We start from the raw sequence: 24760 nt of genomic DNA, 5'->3' as shown, positions 1-24760 counted from the left end.
AATGATGTCCTGTAGAGATATTTTGGTTAAAGTTCCCGTTCAGTTTCCTGTCCCAGGTTCCCAGAGGTGAAGTCTACCCCTGTTTGGAATGCCCCGCCTCGTGTCAAGGACCCATGTGTTTTGTTTTCTGTGACCCGTGTGACATTAAAAGAAAGGTATGATGCATTTTTAAATTTTGTAAAAATTCCAAGAGGATAAACTGCTGGTAAATAATAATATTTTTTAATAGTGTTTTCAACATGGAAATATTTTTTTTTGAAAGTAAAATAGAATATCAGCGACTTATGACATCTGTGAAAGTCAAATTTTGTTAAATAGATCAAATTTTATTTTGACATATACTGCCCAACAAGGTAAATTGGTAATGTTAAAACCAGTCAAAGTTTTGTATTTTAGTAGTCATGTTTGTAATAAATAACTTCATATTGAACGGTTAAAATAAATATTGTTTTTTGTAGTAAAATTACAGTTTTAAAGGTTTGAATAAACATAGTAAAATGTATAACCTATTTTATTTCTTTTGTACAACCTTTGGAAAATTATTAACCAGCTGTCTAATGCAACTGTGTAAGTTTTAGAATAGAAAAAAGAAAAGGAATATGGCATAGAAGCCAATGTTGATAATAATGATTGCCCAATTTGACCCAACGAGGAATCTAAGGTAGATGTCCCCAATTGGTACCTGTAAGTAGCATTATGTCGAGTAAGTACCCATATGTGAACCAGAGGATTTATTTCGAACGGCGTCCTTTTTGTTAAATAGTAGAAAGATCCTCTAGTCTGAGTAAGTATCCTTTGATTATTTGGTTATGGTAGTTAGTCTTCTTAACACCCACTTACCCCCCTAACGAATCTACGACCTGCCACCGTAGAACCAATGAGCTGCCGTCTCGCAAAGAGCCTTTATGCGTCTGTTCCTTCTACTAGCCCCATTTTGACTCCCCCAGTATCTATGTAGTTAGTTCTTTCCCTGCCCCCATATCAGCAGACATGTAAAACGCTTCAAACCAGATACCTTTCCTGCAATCTTACGTGTCAGATGCAGACACAGTATTTGATTTAAAACATAAGGATGTTAGACGACCTACCAGAAAGGCCAAGCGCGCAAGAATTGGTCAAGAAGCTGCTGCTCTTGGACCGAGTAATTGGCTGAAAAGTGAACTGCATACTCGTCGCATACTCGTCGCATATCTCCGACAATGCCTTCCGCACCTGTAATTCGTAAATGTGTCAATGAGTTTAGAGATAATAGACTACTTGGTATAGGACCAGACGACACAGATGATGTTATCAAATTGATTGAAAACATGAGATACAGCCATAAATACAATAACTTTATTCGAGACATAAAGAAAGATAAGCTTTACGTTTTCTATGGAACTAATATGCAATTACATGCTTATAAGAGATATCACCATATAATGATATTAAAAAACAAAAAAATCATCCATTGAAATTGATGGAACAGGAAGCATATGCAAAAAAATATTATAAGGACGGTCGTACAAGTGGTCACATATTTCTCTATGCAATAGTAATTAATTTCAATAAGTTTACATTATCAGTTTATCAACAACTAACTGATGACCAGAGTACAATATTGCCGGAGTTGTGGTTGAAAAATTGGATTAGGATGGGAGCTCCACAGTAGGGTGGGCCGAAAAAACTTTTTTTTTTATTTTAAAAGACGCTATAGCAAAAAAGGTGAGTTTTTATGTAAAAAAAAATAATTAACAAAAAATTTACGTAAAAAAAACTTTTTAGCCGGGCCCAGGGGCCCTTCAAGGGGCTATTTTTTTAATATTATTTTTTTTAGGGGCGCTACTGAAAAAAACCATTGTTTTAACCTCCTTATTACCCAAAAAAAATATTATACAAAAAAAAAATATTTTAAGCCGCGCCCATGACGAATTTTCTAAGCTGATAATATCAGTCCGCCCTCTAATATGATCTGCCTATTATTTTAAGGTCGTTGAACTATGCGTAGTCGGACCAACGCCTTTGGTTTAAGTTTAATTTAGTTCCCTGCGAGTCTTTGTCTAATGCGGACTGTTGTTGCGGAGTGCAAATCGTTTAAAAGTAGTTGTTTTGACTGTTTTTGTGGACTTTTAGTTGTTTTTTGTACGTTTTTAGTGTTTTTGTGGACATATAAATTCTAATTGTGATTAGAACGTGACATAAAGTTATAATGCCAAACACTTTAGTAAAAACTCGTGCTAGTGCCACGTGCCCAATATTTGGCAATTCAAAAGACATTCTGCCAAATGCATCTCAGCTTCCGACGTACGAGGATGTGATGAAATGTTATTTGGAGGTTCGATTAGAGTTAAAAGGCGACGGTAGTAAGCAACCGCCAAGTGCTACAGTTGCCAAGATTGTTGCGAATAAAGTAGAGCATGTGTGGACACGTGCTTCTCTACCTATAATAACTCATGAAAGAATAATTAAACTAATTTTGAATTATAATAAAAAATATCAAAACATTATTAAACCCATAAAAGGAAAAATTTCAAAGTTTTTGCAAGCTAAGTTAGATACGTTTCTAGGAGAGTCGAAAAAGCTTTTTGATATATCAACTTGTAAGTGTCTCGTTTTGGAAACTTGCTGTTGCGAAAAAAATAGGAAGATTCCGAAAATAGAATGGCCCTTCTTACAAGACCAAAGATCTGAGAGAAAAATGCAATTTGGAGGGATTGACCAACTTGTGACAAAACAGATACAAAAAAAAGAAGAAAGAAAATACAACATCTTGAAAAGAAAGAAAGAAACCGAAGAGCCAATTCCAAGTACAAGTGGCCTTACAAATGTAAATACTACTAGGCAATACATCATGAATATAAACCAAAGTTCTAATGAAAGTTCAAGCGAGGAGGAATACCAATGTCCAGTTTCAGCAAAACAAGAATCCCATCCTCAAGTATCAGTGTCGAAACCCAAACAGATGCGACTTAGCTTAGCCAACACTGCCAGAATAGCAGATCAGACTGGAACTTCTAACAGGGCTGTAGCTAAAATTGTTAATGCCGTGTTGGAAGACTTTAATCTAATTTCAACAAGTGAACAAACGAACGTAATAGATAAAAATAAAATAAGACGAGAATTACGTAAAAGTCGACAAAAACTACAACAAAATCAGGAAAACAAGACTATTGTAGGTCTATATTTTGATGGGCGAAAGGACCAAACTCTTTCTATGGTAAATAATAAAAAAAATCTTCAACAAGAAGAACACATTTCAATTATAAAAGAACCTGGTAGTATATATTTCGCACATATATCTACAAAAGGAGCTTCTACTGCAGTGAATATAAAAAATGAACTTTTAAAATGTTTAAATAATTATCAGACGGATATAAGTTTTTTGTCTCTAATCGGTTGCGATGGAACAAATGTAAATACGGGATGGAAGGGAGGCATAATTCGTCTTATGGAAACTCATATCGGAAGACCCCTTCAGTGGAGTATATGTCTCCTCCATACAAATGAATTGCCTTTACGTCATCTTTTTCAAAATTTAGATGGCGAAACCAAGGGACCTTATAGTTTTTCAGGGCCAGTGGGTTCCCAACTGAAAGACTGCCAACAAATGCCAGTAAAAAAAATTTAAAATTATAGACACGGAGCTTCCAGAAGTAACAGCAGATATTCTAAGTACTGACCAACAATATCTGTACAACATTTGTTCTGCTATTAAAAATGGACATTTTTCTGAAAGTTTGGCAAATAAAGATCCTGGAAAGTTATCCCATGCTCGCTGGCTTACTACAGCCAACAGGATACTACGACTATATGTAGCCACCGAAAAACCCATATCAAACCTAGTTATTTTATCTGAATTTATTATGAAAGTTTATGCCCCTGTTTGGTTTAATGTTAAAACACGACCACTGATCTATGATGGAGCACGACATTTATGGAAAGCCATTAGTCTTTCCAGAACTTTTCCACCTAAAGTTATCAAAATAGTGAACAAAGTCTTTGCCGACAATGGATATTTTGCTCATCCTGAAAACTTACTCTTAGCTATGCTAACCGACCCAAGGCCTCATATAAAGGAATTGGCTGTAAGGAGGATAAAAAAATGCAGAATGCACCCAAGTAATGAAGTGAGAGTCTTTAGGGTACCTTTAATCAACTTAGCCGCTGAGGATTACATAGATTTAATAGACTGGCAAAAAACAGTGATTTCAGAACCACCTTTGACAGTTTCTTTAAAAAATGAAGATTTAGATAATTTTTTAAAAGGCACATTTGTGTTTGATAAATTCCCATGTCACACTCAGGCAGTGGAACGCTGTGTGAAGTTGGTGACTGAGGCCTCCACTAAAGTATGTGGCGATGAGTCCAGAGACGGATACGTTCGACTAAAGTTAGAAGGTCGACAAATGTTACCCATTTTCGATAACAAGTCGCAATATTTTGAAAAACGGAATGTCACCTAAATTTAAAAATATATGGGTGGGAGGGTCCCCAATTGGGAGGAACTCCAGGTGCAGATAGCATAGGATTAAGGGACGTGGTGGTCGGATGATTGCGAGAGACGGAAGCTGATGCGTGATGACGAGCGACTGAGAATCGGGCAAAAGAAGGACATCGGGGAGAAGTCATGCCCTAACGGGTGATTCCACCCTGATGCCCTAGTATGAGAGGGGTGGGGTTTAGCTGGTCCCGGCCACATCGGAGTTACCGAGGGCAGGGAGGTCCGATTTAGGGCCAAACTGGTCGACGTGACACTGATGAGGTTTCAGCTCAGGAACCCAGCACTGTTGGAAATGGTTACCTCAGACGTCTGTTATCAGATTCCCCACAAAAAAAAGGTGCAGATACCTCCGCGTGGTGGGTTCTGGGTTGATTAGTATATTTTTATATAAAAAATTATACTAATCAAGCGAAAGACTGCACATTTATACAAATATGTTAATTTATGGTATATATTGAATTTTTAAAAATTTGTTTTGGTTCATGGGGCCGGTTAAAATGCTTTCTATTTTCTTTAATTTTTTTCTAGTAACATTACTGATTAAATAAAAAAGATTTTAAGGTAGCGCCCCTAATTTTTTTGGAAAAAAAATTTTGACCCCTAAAGTGGCCCCTGGGCTCGGTTAAATATTTTTTTAAAAAATTCAAATTTTCTACCTGCATGAGTAATATCCATATGCACCTTTTCCAAACTAGCGCCCTTTATTTTTTGCGACTTTTAAAAAATTTGCCATTTTCGGACCACCCTACTCCACAGCCAGATGAAGTAACCTGCGATTATTATAGAGCTTTAATCAATGCAATCTCCTTGGCCTTTAATGAACAAAATAAAAGACATACATTGAAACCTTTTTTTTTGAACGAAACTGGCGATACATCAATGAGAATGCGCCCATCAGTTGCAACTTATGTTAGATTAGATGTTGCCCATTTCATCAAAATGATCGGCAACTGGTCCTGTATAAAAGCGGTGCAAAATCATAAAATAAGACAATTTTACTTATTCCGCATGTCCTTGTTAATTGATGCAGACATTAAACGATTTTAAACTAATACTTAAAATGCTATGTACAGTCTGTTTAAACCAATATAATGACTCGATTTTACGGAACGGGAAGAGTGTTAAAGATATTAGGCATGGATTAGAGCAAATGATCAGTGATCGCTCTTATGAGTATACCATTAGTGACACACACCATTAAGCAAGCCAGAATATATTAAAATGATTACAAACTTTGAAACGAGCACTGCCATTAGATCATGGATAAACAACATCCAAGAATCGGCTGTAGAAATTGAGGGAAAAGGTGCGGAGGCCAATGGATTTTACAATAAAAGATTCATAGATGACTTGTTTAAAACAGTTGCAGTAGAATTCACTCTGTGGTCTGCAGCTTGTCTACCAGGTAAACAAGGACATGCAACAACAAGTCATATAGAAGCCTATTTCAATGACAAAAAAATTGAGTTTTATCAAATTATAAAAATCTAGTAAGAGTTGACAAATTTTAAAAAATTGATTTTCAAGATCATCAAGGGGATCAGCTATTTTAAATAATCATTTGTTAAGTGAGTTCCGAAATGTTGAAATTAAAATTGAGTCACAAGACAGCATACCAGAAGATAAAAGTATGTCATATAAAGCCCATGAAATCATGAATGAAGATGCAAATAGTTACGATAATTGGAGAAATAAATCGAAGCCAGAGGATCATGATTATTGCAAGCTTATAAATGAGAAAATTGTAGAAAAGGCACAAACAGAAAAAAAGTGGCTTCTAACCCACTAATTTTAAAAACCATCCTGGGCCCAGCTTATAAAGAAAGCGCAATACTATTAACATATACCTTTAAGAACAAAATAAAACAGACTTCACCTGACAACAGTGAGCATTTCCCCCATCAATTAGATCTATATGATTCCTCAGCATCAATTTGGAGAACATGTTTTCAAGATTGTCCTAGTGGGTTCGACACATATTCTTATGTTAATTACGACACATATTCTACCAACATACTAACAATATGTATCACGTATCACAAATCAACAAAAATTAGTTGAACTCGGCTATGCATTCTTAGAACATCATTTACAAAAAATGGCAACAACTTTTCAGTCTTCTTGCCATCATTGCCGTCAAGTTTGTGGGGTTAACAGGACATGTAACCATCATATATATGTGGAGTTAGAGTTGAGGAAGGATTCGTTTGCTAATTTGATTGAATGCACTTTGGAGGACTTTGAAAAGGCGGCAATATTTGTAGCTAATAATTACACTGCGAAACAAAAAAAAAAGAAAAAATCTGCGGCATTTTGTTATTGGTTCTTAATAAATACTTGTTTTCAGATATACAAAGTATGCATTTACTGTTTTGGATTGACTCTGGTTTTTGAGATATTCGAATTATAAGTACATGAAAAAATTTAAATTACCCTCGTATAGTTATATTCATTGTATTATTCCCAACTTTACCAATATATAGAGAGGGCAAGTTATTCATAAATGCATGCTTGTTGTTATGCAAAGACTAGTTGGGATTTGCGGCGTACTTGAAAATATTAGCCAGCGGATGGTTTGCGGTGGCAAACGGTTAACAGGTGCGGCAACTCTGTATGCAACACGCGCCAACCCAGTCTTTAAGACGCGCGCAAAGGTCTTAGTTCATTTTTAAACGTAAACAACGGTGGTTTGTTCCCAGTTTTGTTATCTATTTACGTAGCTATTTTACCAATTAGGCGTTAAGACTTTGAAGTGATTAGTTAGTTTAAGTACGTTTAAAAGTTCGTTGTGTTTTAAAAAATAAGTTCGTCACGTAAACCTTGTATTAATGACCCCAACAGTTTTTGTTACATATGTGGCAAATTTTGTTTACAAAATCAAAGAAAAAAGATCACAGAGTTTGTGAAACAAACCTATGTAGCTTACTTTGGGATTCATCTTGCGCAAAAGAATTGGGTTCCCAATATCGTATGCAAGTCTTGTGTAGAATCTTTGCATTACTGGAGCCAAGGAGGACGTAAAGGGCTTCAATTTGGAGTGCCAATGATGCGGACCGAGCCAACCAATCATTGAATGACTGCTGCTTTTGTGTAGTGAAAGTAAAGGGTATGATCCGGCACAAAAAACGTACTTGGGTTTATCCTAATGTGAAATCTGCTAAACGCCCAGTATTGCACAGCGATGATTTGCCAACTCCAGTATTTTCAGGGCCGTCTACTTCAAACGCTGCTGATGTTGAAATGTTAGAGAAAACAGTAAATCAGACGGATAGCAGTGAAAGTGAGTTCGAAGAAAGTATTTCTACGAAACAGGGATTTTCTCAGGAGGAGCTCAATGACTTGGTGCGTGATTTGAATTTATCAAAAAATCGTCTGAAATTCTGGCATCCAGACTAAAAGAAAAACACTGCCTTCAACCTGGTGTTTCAATAACATCCTTTAGGAGTCGATAACGAGACCTTCTTCCTTACTTTACCGAAGAAAACAATCTCGTATTTTATAACGATGTTTCTGGACTCTTAATTTGTATGGGCCTTCCCGAATATAAGCCTGAACATTGGAAGCTTTTTTTAGATAGCTCGAAAAGATGCCTAAAATGTGTAACGTTGCACAATGGAAATACATTTGCTTCGCTTCCAATCGGACATAGTACGAAACTTAAAGAAGAATACCAAAATATCAAAATTGTTTTAGAGAAGATTTCGTATTGTAGGGTGATTACTGTAATTACTGTTAAAATAATACTCTCGGTTCGTTTATACATTTATTTATACAAGTTACAGATCGAATTTATATTATCAGCTAACTATTTACAAAATCCGTCCCAATTTATATACTCTAGCCGTCATTCCGGAACGTTCTGTATATCTCTAGCTATGTCCACGAGACTCGACTAGTGATGAGCGAGACTGGTCTTGGTCTTGCAGCAAGACCAAGACCAGGTATGCAAGACCAAGACCGAACCTTGCAAGACTACGCAAGACCAAGACCAACCTGCAAGACTCTTGCATTTTATTGCGAAATTTGTTTTTTATTACTTAAATTTATTTTTTTAGTTCAATACTATATACTGATATTTTATTTTATTTTTATTTATTAAGCGCAACAGGCCTTGTAGGCCTAGGGCTAAAATGTTTACATTTCTGATTACATAAATAATATAGTAAATAACTTAATATAACTTACATAACTTATAAATTTTATTTAAATACACTTCAGTCTTTTTATACACTCCTTCACAACCTCTCTCCATCTCCTTCTGTCCAATGCTAGTTCTTTCCATCTCTCAATGTTACTTTTCTTCAAGTCTTCATATACACTGTCCTTCCATCTTTTCCTTGGCCTGCCTTTCCTCCTCTTTTGTATTGGTCTTCGTGAAAGTACCATTTTTGGCATTCGTTTACTTCCCATTCTCTCTATGTGCCCCAAGTATCGTATTCTCTGTGCTTTGATCGTCGTCGTAATCGTTGGCTCTTGATATAGTTCTTCCAATTCTTTATTGGTTCTTCTTCTCCACTGACCTTCTATTTTCACACCTCCATATATTGCTCTTTGCATTTTTCTCTCCCATCTTTCTAACAGGTCTGTTTCTGACTTTTTGAGCACCCATGTTTCGCTTGCGTATGTTACTGTAGGTCTGATAACAGTCTTATAAATTCTTATTTTTGTTTTTCTTGATACGTATTTGGATTTCAATAATGTGCGTAATGCTCCATATTTTTTATTTCCTTTAGCTATTCTTGCCTTTATCTCCCCTTCTTCATGACCATTTTCATCTATTTTGGCTCCCAGGTAAATAATTTCTTTGGCTCTTTTAAACGAGTATGTTTTTTCTCCATCTATTTGTACTATGATGTTATTCTCTTTTTCTTTTTGGATCTCTCCCATTATCATGTATTTTGTCTTTTCTTCATTTATTTTAAGTCCGAATTTTTTGGCTTCTGTTATTATGTTTGTCATTAACTTTTGTAGTTCTTTTTTGCTTGTTGCTAATAGCGTCAGATCATCTGCAAATGCTATGCATTGGTGGCCGTTTTTAAATATCGTTTCTTGCATATTTATTCTGCTTTTCCTGATTATTCCTTCCAATGTTAGATTGAATGCCATTGTTGATAGTGGGTCTCCTTGTCGTAATCCTTCCTTGGTTTCAAACTTTTTGGATGTATACCCTTTCCAAGCTATTTCGTTTGTTGTGTTTTCCATCGTCATCTTTATCATCCTGACAATTTTACTTGGTATCCCCAATTCTTTCATCAGTTCGTACATCTGCTGTCTATTTACTGTGTCGTAAGCCTGCTTAAAGTCTATGAACAAAGCATATAGTACTGTTTTATGTTCGTAACAGGTAGTCTGTATTTCTTTTAAGGCAAATATTTGGTCAGTCGTTGATCTGTTGTTTCTAAAACCTGCCTGGTATTCCCCCAGTATTTTTTCCGAATAATGACTTAGCCTTTTTCTTATACTTTGTGCCAAGATTTTGTAAACTATTTCTAATAGTGCGATGCCTCTGTAGTTTTCGCATCGCATTCTATCACCTTTTTTATGTATAGGGCATATTCTTGCTATGGTCCACTCTTCTGGCATTTTTTCTACTTCCCATATTCTTTTTATCAGGTCATATATCTCTTTCTGTAGTCTTTTCCCTCCTGATTTTATCATTTCGGCCGATATTTCTGTTATTCCTGGGCTTTTGTTATTTTTCAAGCTCTTTATTTCGTTCTTTATTTCTTGTTCTGTGGGTATTTCTATTGCTATCTGATCATCTTCAATTTCATGGTTTGTTTCCTTTTGTACTTCGCTCTTATTTAGCAGTTCTGTGAAATAGTTTTGCCAGTTTTCCATTATTTTTTCAGGCTCATTTAGCAACATCCCTTTACCATCTCTCATATATGGGTTGTTTTTTTGATATCCTCTTTCCATTTTTTTTGCTTCCTGGTAGAATGATCTTATTTCTTTTTTTTGAAATTTTTCTTCTATTTCTTTCAGTTTGTTCTCGTTGTATTTTCTCTTTTTGCTTCTACATTTTCTTTTCATGATTTTTCTCAATTCTCTGTATTCTTCTCTAGTGCTTTCTTCGTCATTTGTGAGATTTTTGAGTCTTACTTTTCTTATTGCTTCTGCTACTTCTTGACATTCTTCATCATACCAATCTTTTGTTTTGTGTTTTCTTTTGGTTTTCGCTAGGATTGCTTTACTTGTGTCCATGATTGCTTCTTTGATATTTTCCCTTTTTTTGTCTGGGCTTGACGTTTCTTGTTCCCTGATTAGTCTGTTGGTTATTCCCTGTTCATACTTCTTCTGTGTGTTGTTATCTTTTAGTAGTCCTATGTTAAATTGTTTTCCAATTTTTTCTGTTGTTTTGTTTCGCTTTATGTTATGCTCGATTTTATATTCTGCTCTCACCAGGTAGTGGTCAGAGTTACAGTCCGCTCCTCTCATGCTCTTTACATTTATTACATTGTTTGCATGCTTCTTCTCTATTAAAATATGGTCTATCTGATTTACTGTCTTCTTATCAGGGGAAATCCACGTTCCTTTATATATATCTTTTCGGCGTAATTGTGTGCTTCGTATCACCATTTGCCTTTCTGTTGCAAAGCCTATTATTCTTTGGCCATTATCGTTCCGACACCTCATGCTTACTATATTTCCCTATTATGTGTTCGTATATATTCTCTCTTCCTACTTTGGCGTTGCAGTCTCCCATTATTATTTTGATGTCAAACCCTGGTAATTTATCATATTCTCTTTCCAATTGCTCGTAGAATTCATCTTTTTCTTCTTCTGTAGCATCTTCAATCGGTGCGTGTACATTTATTATACTTATGTTTCGTTTGTCCCCTTTTAATCTTATTGTGCATAGTCTATCTGATATTGGTTGGAATGCCATTACTCTTTCCTTCCATTTTCGCTGTATTATAAAACCTGTTCCTAACCTTCTGGTTTCTCCCCCGCTTTTAAAAAATACCACGTCTTCTATTTCTACTATTTCTGTTTCCAATTGTTTTGTCTCTTGTAAAGCTATTATTTCTACATTATATCTTTTAATTTCTCTAATTAATTCTTTGAGTTTTCCTGTTTCGTATGTGCCTCTTACATTCCATGTACCCAAGTTGACTTTAGTTTTCTTTTTGTTATCTTTACTTATTGCCTTGTCCATTGCCTGCGTCGTTTCCGTCTTATTTATCTCTGTTGCAAACTGTATCTTGTCATTTTTCGGCTTTTCTTTTTTATTGCTGTCTTGATTTGTTTTATTTCCATAGTTCGTAATCCTATTCTTTGCATTTTTCGTCGTCATTTGTTTCCTTTCATTGCTATTGCTTAGTTTTTTGCTTTGGTCTCTACCACCAACGTTTGGTTCATTCCATCCCAGCGCCATATTTCATGATCGGCATATATTTTCTTATACCCTACTTTCACTTTTCTCCCTTCCTTTCTTAGTTCTTGCGCTTTTTGTCTGACACGTTTCTGTACAATTCTGTCGTTCTTTGATAGGTCATCGTTGATATAAACTAGACCTTCTTCTCGATTTCTCAATTTGGTTTTGTTTCGCATGATTTTTCTTTTATCTTCTTCCTTTTCAAGCTCAACCAGACAAACTTTTTCTCCTAACTTCAGAGCCTTCTCTATTTGTACATCTACTTCTAATTCTGTCTGCATAAAATTTTTCATTGCATGTTTTAGGATATCTGGCCCATTTGTATCTATGTTCAATCCCTGTATAATTATATTTTTCCGCCTTTTTTGATTTTCTAAACTTTCAAGCCGTTCTTCTATTTGATAAACTGCCTGTTTTAGTTTCGTGTTTTCTTCTCTTAATGTTACATTCTCCTGGCGTAGCTCTCTTATTTCATCTCTATATTCTTTCTGCTCTCTACGCATCTCGCTAAGTTCTCTTGATTGTTCCTCGATTTTTAGACTTACTCCTGCCATCATTTCCATAATTTTTTGTATATTCTCCTCCATTTTCTCCTTTCTGTAGGAGGGAGATCTGCTTATTTTTCGACTTTTGTTAAAAGCCCGTTCCAATTCTTCCTCTTTTCTCTTCTTGTCGTTTTCGTCTGTCGTGGTACCGTCACTTTCTGTTCGAAATAATAGCTCTTCGTATTTTTTATCTTCTCTGCTCATTTCAACTGGTTCGTTTTACTGCGATAAAGGTCTCGTTCGGACTATCTCCGCGGAAACTTAACCTTTCTCAGTGTAGCGTCTTACTTTTTTTTTTTTTATAAAATTATATTGAGCAGTATATACTATTTCGCTCCTCCCTACTTACAGGACTTCCCTGTCGACTTGGCAACACCGCGTTCCAATCAAACAAGAATCCACTTCGAATATCGTAATATCGATGACGTTTTATTTGTTTATGTGTTACGCTTACCTTTGATTTTTCCAATTTGGAGCACAATTTCAATATTTAGTTTATTATTTTTCGTTCAGCGCGAAGATTACTCACTTAACTTCACACTTTATGCGTTTGCTGTAATTGATTTACTCTGCATTTCGCGAAAAACGGGTTTAATGCAGGAGCAAAATACAATTAATATTCACACACTCAGCGCAACGTTGCCGTCTCTCGTTAAAATAATACTCTCGGTTCGTTTATACATTTATTTATACAAGTTACAGATCGAATTTATATTATCAGCTAACTATTTACAAAATCCGTCCCAATTTATATACTCTAGCCGTCATTCCGGAACGTTCTGTATATCTCTAGCTATGTCCACGAGACTCGACTAGTGATGAGCGAGACTGGTCTTGGTCTTGCAGCAAGACCAAGACCAGGTATGCAAGACCAAGACCGAACCTTGCAAGACTACGCAAGACCAAGACCAACCTGCAAGACTGTTGCATTTTATTGCGAAATTTGTTTTTTATTACTTAAATTTATTTGTTCAGTTCAATACTATATACTGATATTTTAGTAAACCTTAAACAATATCGAATTTTTAAAATACATAATATTTTAAGCTAAAAATCAACAATTTTGATATATACTTTGATCGGTAGTAAAACAGATTAAGAGGAATTGGTTTTAACATTCCTGTTCTAACTTTTCTAGCGTTATCTTATAATTTTACAACAGTAAGTACAGGGTATTTAACGTAAGCAGGCCACTCAAATTGTAACAAAATGAACTTCTGTTGGAGTGATATACTCCAACAGAAGTAAGGAAAAGAAAAACTAACTAAACTGCTATTATGAAAAATGAAGAATGAGTGGGCTGAAAATGTATGAGACATAATACGTAGAGATATAGATGTAGAGAGATGGGCTGTAAAGAAAAGGGTGAAGTGACTTCTACGTTGAGAAGCCGAAGTAAGGAAAATAAAAAATACTACTTTGCAGTAGTACTGAAGAAAGGGGAATTAGAAGTGATAGAAGTAGAAGTGGGAAGAGACAGAGGCAAACGGAATAGAGTTGGCTAGCAAGAGATGCAAGAAAACCACTTGACACTCAAGGATGGATACGGCTCGTTTGCATGCCTGTCGAAGAACAGTAGCTCTATATAGATAGTAATGATGACTAAAAGATGAAATAATAAAATAAGAATAATGTACTGAAACTGAATGAAGATGGATAATTGCTAAAGACGAACAAAATAAATAAAACTAACTAATCATGGGCGCCATGAAAATGATCTTCGATCATTTTCCCAGGTATCTTACACTGCTGTCAAATATTAAATATATTAAACCTGTAATAATGAACATAAAGGAGTAATAAAATAATTGATATACAAAATAAGTAAATATTTATTAAAAATAACTGCTAGATCTTTGACAATCTCTGAGTTACATAAAGTGCATATCATGTGACTCTAAAATGACATAAGTTATACAGAAGTTATATCTAAGATAACAACATTATTATCTGTTATCTGTTACAAAATTACAGGTATGAGTACCTCTTACTTACATCTAGTGTACAAAATTACATATGTCTTCTACCAAATGGTTATAGTACGCCTGCTACGTACAACCAAATGAAACCGATGAATATTAAAAGTAATATAAATAAATAGGCCCAAGCCTCACTAAGGGAAAATACCATAATGAAGGAAGCAAGTTAAATTTACAAGGAATGAAATAGAAATGAAGTTGAGATAAATACCTACGATGACCTAAATTAACCGAACAAATGGAATAAAGCGAATAACAATAAAATATTTGGGAAACAAGCAAGTAATATTACAAAATAAATTTACCCGAATTACATAAACCAATATCAAAGCAATAATAAAGTACAAAACCTAATTTTCTAGGCTTATTACCTTGTGCACAATGTAAATACCATAGATAACTTACAATAGTTTGGGAACCTAATACAATACAAATATGTCATTAAAAAAGAAAAACCAGAGGTTAACTAAATCTGGAAAAAAACATGGTGTATTTAATCAAATGTCTGAAATATAAAAAAAAACCCAATAGTTACTAAACACCTCACTGAATGTTCCCAAACGAGGTTGCGGTTGCATCCTAGAAAATGATGCACCAGGATGGTGCGACTAGGCCCAGGTGCCAAGACGAAAATTGAGCTGGAACGCTCCCATAGCTTGTTCCCAAAATTACTACCCAATGATGACTTGACTGTGGCTGTAGTGGTTTCCCAAGGTGGTCAAATAAGGTCTAGGAGTTCATGGTAGGGTTTCTCCCAAATGGCGAATGATTCCTATTTATACTCCAACAGGAGTTGTCACCCACATGTCTCCTCACTCCAGACAATCCCTGGTGGTAACTTTTTACTTTACGTTAAATTTCTTATGTGATAAAATAAGTTGGAGGAAATCATCCGCCATTCTATCTATATGGTACCTCTATTCGACACCACAGCTCACAGTCAAGTAAAGAACGAGAGGCGCTTCTCCGCCAAGGTAAACGTCAAACTCTCTCAGAAACGAAATCATTCTCGATAGGTGGAGTACGTTCCATCACCGAGGTATGACGTCACCTCAGTGGTCCTATACGAGAATTTAAATGAGAGACCGAGGGAAAATAATAATAATAATTATTAAAGAGCTACTTTCGTAACGTGACCGTTACAAAATAACAAAAAAAGTAATCGAAAGTCAAAAAAAGGGGAGCACAATCGAATTTAACAAAAAATGCTCCGTATTAGACTGTCGTATAAGAACACATTTTATGAAATGAATACTGATGACGTCGTTTCTGTAGTACCCAAAAATGACATTTAAAAAACCGTATATGTAGAAACAGAAATAAAATTATTCCTATGAGAGTTCAACAGTTTCCAGTATAATAGATTTTCCGGCATCTTCTTCGTCTAGCCATTCACGTCCACATCTGAACATAAGCCTCTTCAAGTCTTCCTTTCCATTGTTTTTTGTTGTACGCTACTTGTAGCCAATTATTACGGCATAATTGTTTCTAATTGAAACTTAAAAGCTAAAAATAATGAAATTTTTTGAGAGATACTGGATTTTTCGGAAATTTTTTTTAATGTTTATATTTTCAGTTATTCTCTATTATGAACAGTTTCCGAGATATCGAGCTTTGTCACACTATACAGCCACCCTGTATATGCCAAATGTTTACTAAGTATGTGTACAAACTTTATAGGTTAAACGTTCATATGAACTGAAAATAATTTTTTTTAATGAGAAATCAGTGTTCATGTTCGATACATCATTTCAATAGGAATTTTACATCTGGTTAAAACTGAAGGTTTTTTAAATTTTTTCTCCACATAAACACAATTTTGCTTTTGCCTTGTATAAAGTATGTAGAATTAAATAAAGCGCGTATTTCCTCAAAATAAAATAAAATGTAACTAATAACTTTTTCTTTTTTCTTCTTTTTTTTTACATTTTTTTTATATCATATGCTATCGAATGTATAAAAGGCAGGTTGTGTCTCAATTCTTTATATTTGAAACATACTTTTTAATGAAATAATTAGGTGAATGTATAATGTTAAAATTGGTATCCGTTTGAAACTATATTCTACATTCTTTAAGAATTTTAAAGCAAAAAATATAGTTTCATTCTTCACATCCTTATTTATTTCAATCTACATTTTACTCGAAATTGTTTGGTTCAAATTGTTACTACCAAAACAGCAAGACTCTTGCACCAAGACCAAGACCAAGAACAAGACCGGCTACTGCAAGACCAATACCGAGACTGCCTTTTAGCTGCAAGACCAAAACCAAGCTTGCAAGAACAAGACCAAGACTAGCCTGGTCTTGGTCTTGTTTTGCTCATCACTAGACTCGACCGCTTGCACGTCCTTATCGCCGCTGCATCGCGTATCTCGAAACATCGATATTGTTCTGTCTGTGTGGAGACGAGGGCTGGTATACGAGGGTCGGTCAATAATTATTTTGTTACACTGCTCCCCTCTTAGCTAGCCGACCACAGTACAGATCGGACGTGTTACGCTCTGCAGTAAGAAATATGCGCGAAACAGTTGCGCGTTCGGTGTAAATTCATTTCACCGGCAGACTCCACGAGGGAGAGGTGTCGGGAGCAGCCACCCGCTCGCACGCACGAACAGCAGAGTAGCCAGCTGCGCGGCGGCGGTGCGCGTTCGGTACCTACCGACAAGAGCAGCCACCCGCTCGCACGCACGATCGACGGCGATACCAGCTGCGCGGCGGCGGTGCGCGATCGGTACCCTGCCGACGGGACGATCCTCGAGTGTGGGATGATGAGCATCGACGCGTAAAGGGAACTTTGGTGAGACGAATAAAGCGAACTTAGGTGAGGTGCGGCGAAAAGAATATATAAGTGCAAATTATATATAAGTTCGACAAATTAAGTGAAATGGAAGGAGATATGACTCGTTTCTCCGTTGGAGGAGGACTCCAACCAAACTCAGAAGCAGAAGTGTGGAGCCTGATCCACAGGCCACAAGAAGACATACGGCAGAAGAACATAAACAAGACGACCAGGATCAACAATCAACAGGAAAAGAACAATTAGCAGCAGGGAATACCACGGAAGAACAAGAGAACTACAGAAAGACAACCAGAGACACCATAATGGAGAATGCAGAGAAAATCAGGCAGATAAAGATAAACACCACAGCAGCAGTGTCAAGGACTACACCAGAGAGTAAGGGTAAGATACAATTCAATTTAAAAGACAAACAAACTGTAATAGACAACTTTAACGAAATGGAGGCTATTTATAGTCAACTAATAACTCACTTATTCCTACAAGAACACAAAATCACGCAACTACAAGACAAGCTTATACATATGATGAATGACCAAAACACGACAATAATAGAAACAACTCTAGCAAAAGAGTTACAAAACTTAAAACAGACATTAGCGAACACACATAACATACAACCCACACACACGAACACCCACACATACACCACCCACACAGCAAACACTAGCAATACCTACACAAAAACCACAGGGATCAATGCCAACACCAGGACAACAAAACACAATAGAAGAGACACAGACAAAAACATACGCAGACATGACAAAACAAACAAGGAACCCGCCACAACAAGAAGAACAAGCATGGACCACTCCGAAGAAAAAGAGGCGGTACGACACCATGATAACACTAAAACCAGGAGAAAGCGGGAAACTAATGGACAAACTGCGGGAGACCATAAAACCAAAAGACTTAGAAAACATGAAAATCAAAAGGACACAAAACGACAAGGCAATAATCATAACTACAGAGGACGAACAAAAACTAAAACTGTTACAACAGAAAACAAAGGCATGTGAACACTTAGAGACAAAATACGTTACAAAGACAACAAAAGGACCCCTTATCATGATCACGGGAATGGACAAAAGGCAAGACAGAGAGGACTTCGCGCAGGCGCTAATAGTCGAAAACGAGTCTCACGAAGAAAAGTTCGGTGACGAAATGAACAAACTAAAAATCAGCCACACAAGATCGTGCAGAAACCCATGGTTGGAGAACGTGATCATGGAAGGACCTACGGAAGTCATCAAACAAATACTACATGACGGCTACTTATACTATGACCTCACCAAATACCACGTCAAGGAATACATAAGTGTCACCATGTGCTACCGGTGCTGTAAATTTAACCACCCGCAGAAGCACTGCACGACTCAGGACCCCATTTGTTACAAATGCTCTGGCAAGCACGAGGGTGCGGCATGCTACAGTATGACATATAACTGTGCAAACTGCCAGATCATGGGGATACAGCCACGGTCGCACATGGCACGGGACCCGAACTGCCCAATCCAAAGGAGAAAGGCAGAAGAGGCAAGACAGCTTACAAATTACGACAACTAGACAAGACAACACAAACACAAACACAAAACACAACTAACTAACACAAAACACAACAAACAAGTCAAAACCCACACTACACAGTAACGACATGGCCTCTTTCATCCAATTCAACGCAGGAAGAGGCCTTGAAGCTACGGACCAACTAATACACAAAATGAAGACAGACAAAATAGATATAGCCCTCATACAAGAACCCGGCCACAACATCTGGCAAAATACAGAATATATCGCCGTAGGGCTAGACAAGAACACAAAAGCACCAATACTCATAGATAAAAAATTAACGAAACACGTCACACTCATAACACACAGAACTGATGAAAACTCCACAACAATACACCTAAAAGTGGAAAACACAATATACACAATCGTTAATATATATGACACACCAGGAGGAGACAGAAACAAGGTGCTAGACAGACACAAAACATACATAATAAATGACACAAACAACACAATTGTCACCGGTGACATGAACGCCAAACACACCTGTTGGGGTGGGGGCATAAGTGACAACCGGGGACAAGACATAATAGACTGGAACAACACAAAACCACATCTACATAAACAATAGACACAACAGTCCACCAACTTTTCTCTCCACAAGAGGGAGGAGTTGGATAGACCTAAAACTAACAAAGAACACTACAATAAACGACTGGATGGTCCAGGAGGAAGAAACCCTCAGCGACCACCAGTACATCACATTCAACACCACTAAACATACACAAAACAGTAAAATCACAAGAAATAAACTAAACATCGCACACATAAACAAAACAAAACTAAACACACTAACAACGTCAAAGGATTGGGATTTGTCAGGTAATACAAGCCAAAAAGCACAGGGGCTACAGCAGAACATCGTGCAAATAGCCAAAGAAGCCACCAAAAGGACAAATAAAAACAGAAAACCAAACCCAGTTTGGTGGACCGAAGAGCTGGACAGGCTCAAAAAAGAAATAAATAAGAAAAGAAGAAAATATCAAAAAGAGACAGACCCGATAAACAGAAGAAGAGACGAGGTCATATACCTGGAATGTAGAAGAAGATATAAAGACAACATAAAGCAAGCAAAGAAAACGGCAATTAGGCAATACCTGACAAGTCACGATCCAGACAACCCGTGGAACGTAGGCTACAAAATTATAAGAAAGAAAGACAATGACAACAACACACTCAATACCATCAAAAAAACAGATGGAACCTACACGGTAGACAGGGAGGATACAATAAAATATTTACACCAAAAATACTTCCCACAAGACCCTACAGAAACGGATGACGACACACACAAAACACTCAGATCAAAACAATACCACCAAAACACAAACAACGATAAGGAATTTACACAAGACGAAATAAAACAGACAATACAAGAGATGAAAAACAAAAAAGCTACAGCGGCAGACGGTCTAAGCAAGGAAATAATAGAACTCATACACGACATAAACCCGGATATACTAACAAATATGTACAATGAATGCTTGCAAACGGGAGAGTTCCCGGAGTGCTGGAAGAGGGCTGATATGGTATGGCTTCCCAAAAAGGACGGGGGCAAGAGGCCAATCTGTCTTCTTCCCACCCTGGGAAAGATCCTAGACAAGATGACCGCGAAAAGACTTACACACCACTTAGAAACACACACCAATTTGGATTCCGACAAGGTCATTCAACAATAGATGCAATAACACAAATAATAGAGAAAATAAATTATAACAAACAACACAAATTACACACACTTATAATTACACTAGATCTACAAAACGCCTTCAATTCAGCATGGATACCATCCATAAAAAGCAGCTTACACAACGCACACACACCACACAACATACAAACAATATGCACAAACTTTTTGGAAAACAGATCAATCACAACAGAACACATACAAGACAAGACAGAAAAAGGTTGCCCGCAGGGGTCGAGCCTGGGTCCCATACTATGGATCCTCCTGATGGAATCTTGGTTCGACGCCATCGAGCAAACAGAGACCACAACAGACTATGACGTAATCCAAGCCTTTGCCGATGACCAGATAGTCCTGCTAACTGGCACATCATTAAACCAAATTGAGAACAAATGGTTAAGGATATGGACAGCGTGTGAAAAATGGGCTAGGTCACATAAGCTGCAATACAACAGCAGCAAGACCGAAGCCTTGTTCATTCCACATAGACCAACCAGGGCTCCTCGCGTCAGAATTAACAATGAGTTGATAACACCGTCAGCACACCTAAAATATTTAGGGCTGACCATAGACACGAGCCTTCAATGGTTGGAACATGTCAAAATGAACAGGCAGAAGGCAGCCGACATTGGACACAAACTGTTCATAATCGCAGGCAAAGACTGGGGACGAAAACCACAGACACTCAAGGCCATCTACGAGAACGCGATCAAACCCATGCTCCTATACGGGGCAGAGATCTGGGGCAAGAGAGCGACCGATAGCAGAATCGCCAAACAACTGGCTGCCGCAGAGAGACCATTCCTGCGAGCAATCACGAGGGCATACAACACCGCCCCAACAACGGCCCTTCACGTACTGGCCGGTACAACCCCGCTGAGCGTAGATGCCTTAGCCGCACACAAAACGTACACAGATTACAAAAACGAATTAGATGATCTAAAAATCAGAACAATCGACACGCCACACCCAACACTAAGAACACTAAAACAAAAACACGACACAAGCACACCGGAAATAAGAGCTTACGGAGACGCAAGCCTTAAAACCACAAACGGGATAACAAGCAAGACAATAGGATCATACATAGAAACAGCACACAGAAACACCAAAACAAACTACAAAATTAACACAACGGGAAACATAAATGACCTAGAAACACTAGAACTATACATAAACACAGACACAATCACACAAAACATCCAATTACACAGAGATAAGAAAATAACATTCTACACAGATTCACAGATAGTGTTGCAACAGCTACAAAACGGAAATAATAGAAACAAAATAATTATTAAAATAAAAAAGAATTTGGAAACACTAACTACACACAACATATCACACAACATCACAAAAACAGACAAAAACAATCTAGGTCACAAAACGGCACACAAACTGGCAAACGACGCGCACACAAACCCACAGAACACAATATCAATAACAACAAAACAAGACATAAGGAACGCCAAACTGAACACCAGGTTGACAAAGTGGCAGCAAGACTGGGACTCGACAACAAAAGGGAGAAAAACCCACAGCATCATACAACAAGTCAAGCTGACGGACCCCAGATTCACCTGGAAAACTACACAATTACTTACAGGACACGGGCACATACAGGAATATTACAACCGATTTAACCTACGAGAGACCAACGGAAATTGCCCACACTGTAACGTACACGAGGACCAGCAACACATAATTAACGACTGCACACTACCACAACGGTTGACAGCCAGGCAAACACTCACACACAAACTCACACGTAAACACCTAACATACCCCCCCACAAACATAGACACTACAGACAAGGAATTAACACAGTGGATAAACGAATGGGGAGAACAATTAATATTGGACGACGAGGACGCCATACAATGAGCCACCGCACATACACCAACCATCACACACACAAAACACATCCACTCACACTCACACACAGCACACATATCTTACCTTTACTCCAGGGTCAAAAGTGAAGTGGCAACACGAACAGTGCTCTCGTGATAGGACACGAAACCAAAGTAGAATAGTTTAGAATAGGGAAATAGGATATAGGGAAACAATAGTTAGTTAGATCAGGAAGTAGGACTTTTATTTTTATTTGTATCAGGACACTTATTTTATTTGTATTTAGTATATAGGAATTCATGTAAACTCATTGTTAAAAATTTTTTGTTAAATAAAGATATCGGGGGGGCTCTTCTTTCACCGCAAATTTTTGGAGTGCGGTGTTGGGATGGGTTCGTTTGACAGCGGTTTGGCTAGATATTGGTTGGTTACAGGTCGTATGCCGAAAGGTAGGCAGACCAGGGCCTCGATTGGTCGGTGCACTCCTCGGAGTGGGCCGAACAGTCGCAGGAACAAAACGAAGCACTTCATGCTCCCCTCTTAAGATCTGAGCGTCCCGATCAACAACTCAAGATGGTCAAGAATGGCGGAATCTACAGGATTCTCCAGCTCTGCATACACCACTAGAAAAGAAGTAACAGTCTACTGTCTTTGAAGGGTATGACATCTTCGGGTTCATGCAACACACACTAATTCGTACGCCAGTTTCTCTTAAGATCACTTCCAGCATGCTTCTCACAATCTTCCAATCCAGATTTTCTACTGCATGGCCTATTTTTGGTAAAGCCAAATCTTTGATATAATTACACACGATTTTCTTCAAATTAGTTAGAGCACGCCATACGTTCTCGTAGCTTGGCGTGTCCGTGTAAGACTTCCTGGTCACCATATACAGCAAAGATCGAGGACCATCTTCCAATCGCAGTACTCTTCCAATTTTAGGCTGCTGATTTCTTAACTCGTTCAGGCGGCCGAACTTTCTATTGAATACGGACGAGATTCCTTTAGTCATCCCGAGGTTTTGGGCAACACAGTGGGCTAGTGATACGTTTTCTGGAACACTAAACAGATCTTGCTGAACTTCTGTGGTCACGCCGAATCTAGCACTCTTTCTTTCTGCGTAATTTGACATAAATTCCTTAAAACTTGGCTGTGGTGCATCTTTCATCTCCTGTTGGAGGACTCGGGCTTCTTCTGTTTCATTTGAGCCAGCATATGGTGCAAGACGATTTATGTGAATAACTTTTGGTTTACCGTTTGGTAACTTCTTAATTCTGTATATTACGTCACTTATTTTCTTGTTAACTTCATACGGACCTTTCCATTGTCTTTGCAGTTTAGGACACAGGCCTCGACGACGTTGTGGATTATAAAGCCAGACAAGATCACCTACTTCGAAGCTTTCATTCTTGCAGCGAGAATCATATTGATCTTTAATTCTGTCACTGGCTATCTGGATGTGTTGTCGGGCAAGTTCATGAATGTTGTTCATTCGTAACTTTAGGCGGTCAACGTATTCTTCGCCTGCAACATGTTCCTCGAAAGGTTTGCAGCCAAAATCTAGGTCGCAGGGCACACGAACTTCACGACCCAACATCAGGCAGGTTGGTGTTTGACCTATAGTTTCATTCACGGCCGAGCGGTAGGCCATCAGGAATAATTGAATGTGTTGGTCCCAATCTCGCTGATGTTCAGATACAACTTTTGATAAGTGTTTACCCATCGTTCGGTTCATCCTCTCGACCATTCCATCTGATTGAGGATGCGGGGGTGTCGTTCTGGTCTTATTGACACCAATCAATTTACAAACGTTTTGGAAAAGGGCTGACTCAAAGTTTCGCCCTTGGTCGGAGTGGATCTCCAAGGGAACACCAAATCGGCTGAAGAATTCTTTAACAAGTACCTCTGCAACGGTAGTAGCTTCTTGATTCGGTAATGCATAGGCCTCGGTCCATTTCGTAAAATAATCCATGGCTACCAGGATGTATTTATTTCCAGCATCGGTTTCTGGAAATGGGCCTGCAATGTCGATTGCTACTCTTTCCATAGGACTACCAACATTGTACTGTCTCATAGGTGCTCTCTTTTTACCAACTGTATACACACAGTTCACATTTCCGGCACCATCTTCTTACATCATCTTTACAGTTCACCCAATAGAACCGTTTTCGAACCTTTTGCAGAGTCTTCGTAATACCAAAGTGTCCACCTGATGTACCGTCATGCAACTGACGCAATACTTCTGACACTTTACTTTTAGGTACAATCAACTGAAGCTTAGATTCTGTACCATCATAGTTCTCAAAGGTTCTGTACAGAAGATCATCTTTTAGTACCAGGCAATTCCATTCGCTCCAGTAGGCCTTGACTTCCGGACTACATGCACTAATGCTTTGCCAACTAGGTCTCTCACCTTGCCGCATTCAGTCCAATATTCTTTTTATACAAGGATCATCTTCTTGGGCGTCTT

Source organism: Diabrotica virgifera, chromosome 9 (assembly GCF_917563875.1).
Source record: "Diabrotica virgifera virgifera chromosome 9, PGI_DIABVI_V3a".
NCBI lineage: Eukaryota > Metazoa > Arthropoda > Insecta > Coleoptera > Chrysomelidae > Diabrotica > Diabrotica virgifera.
This window is presented reverse-complemented; position numbering follows the sequence as displayed.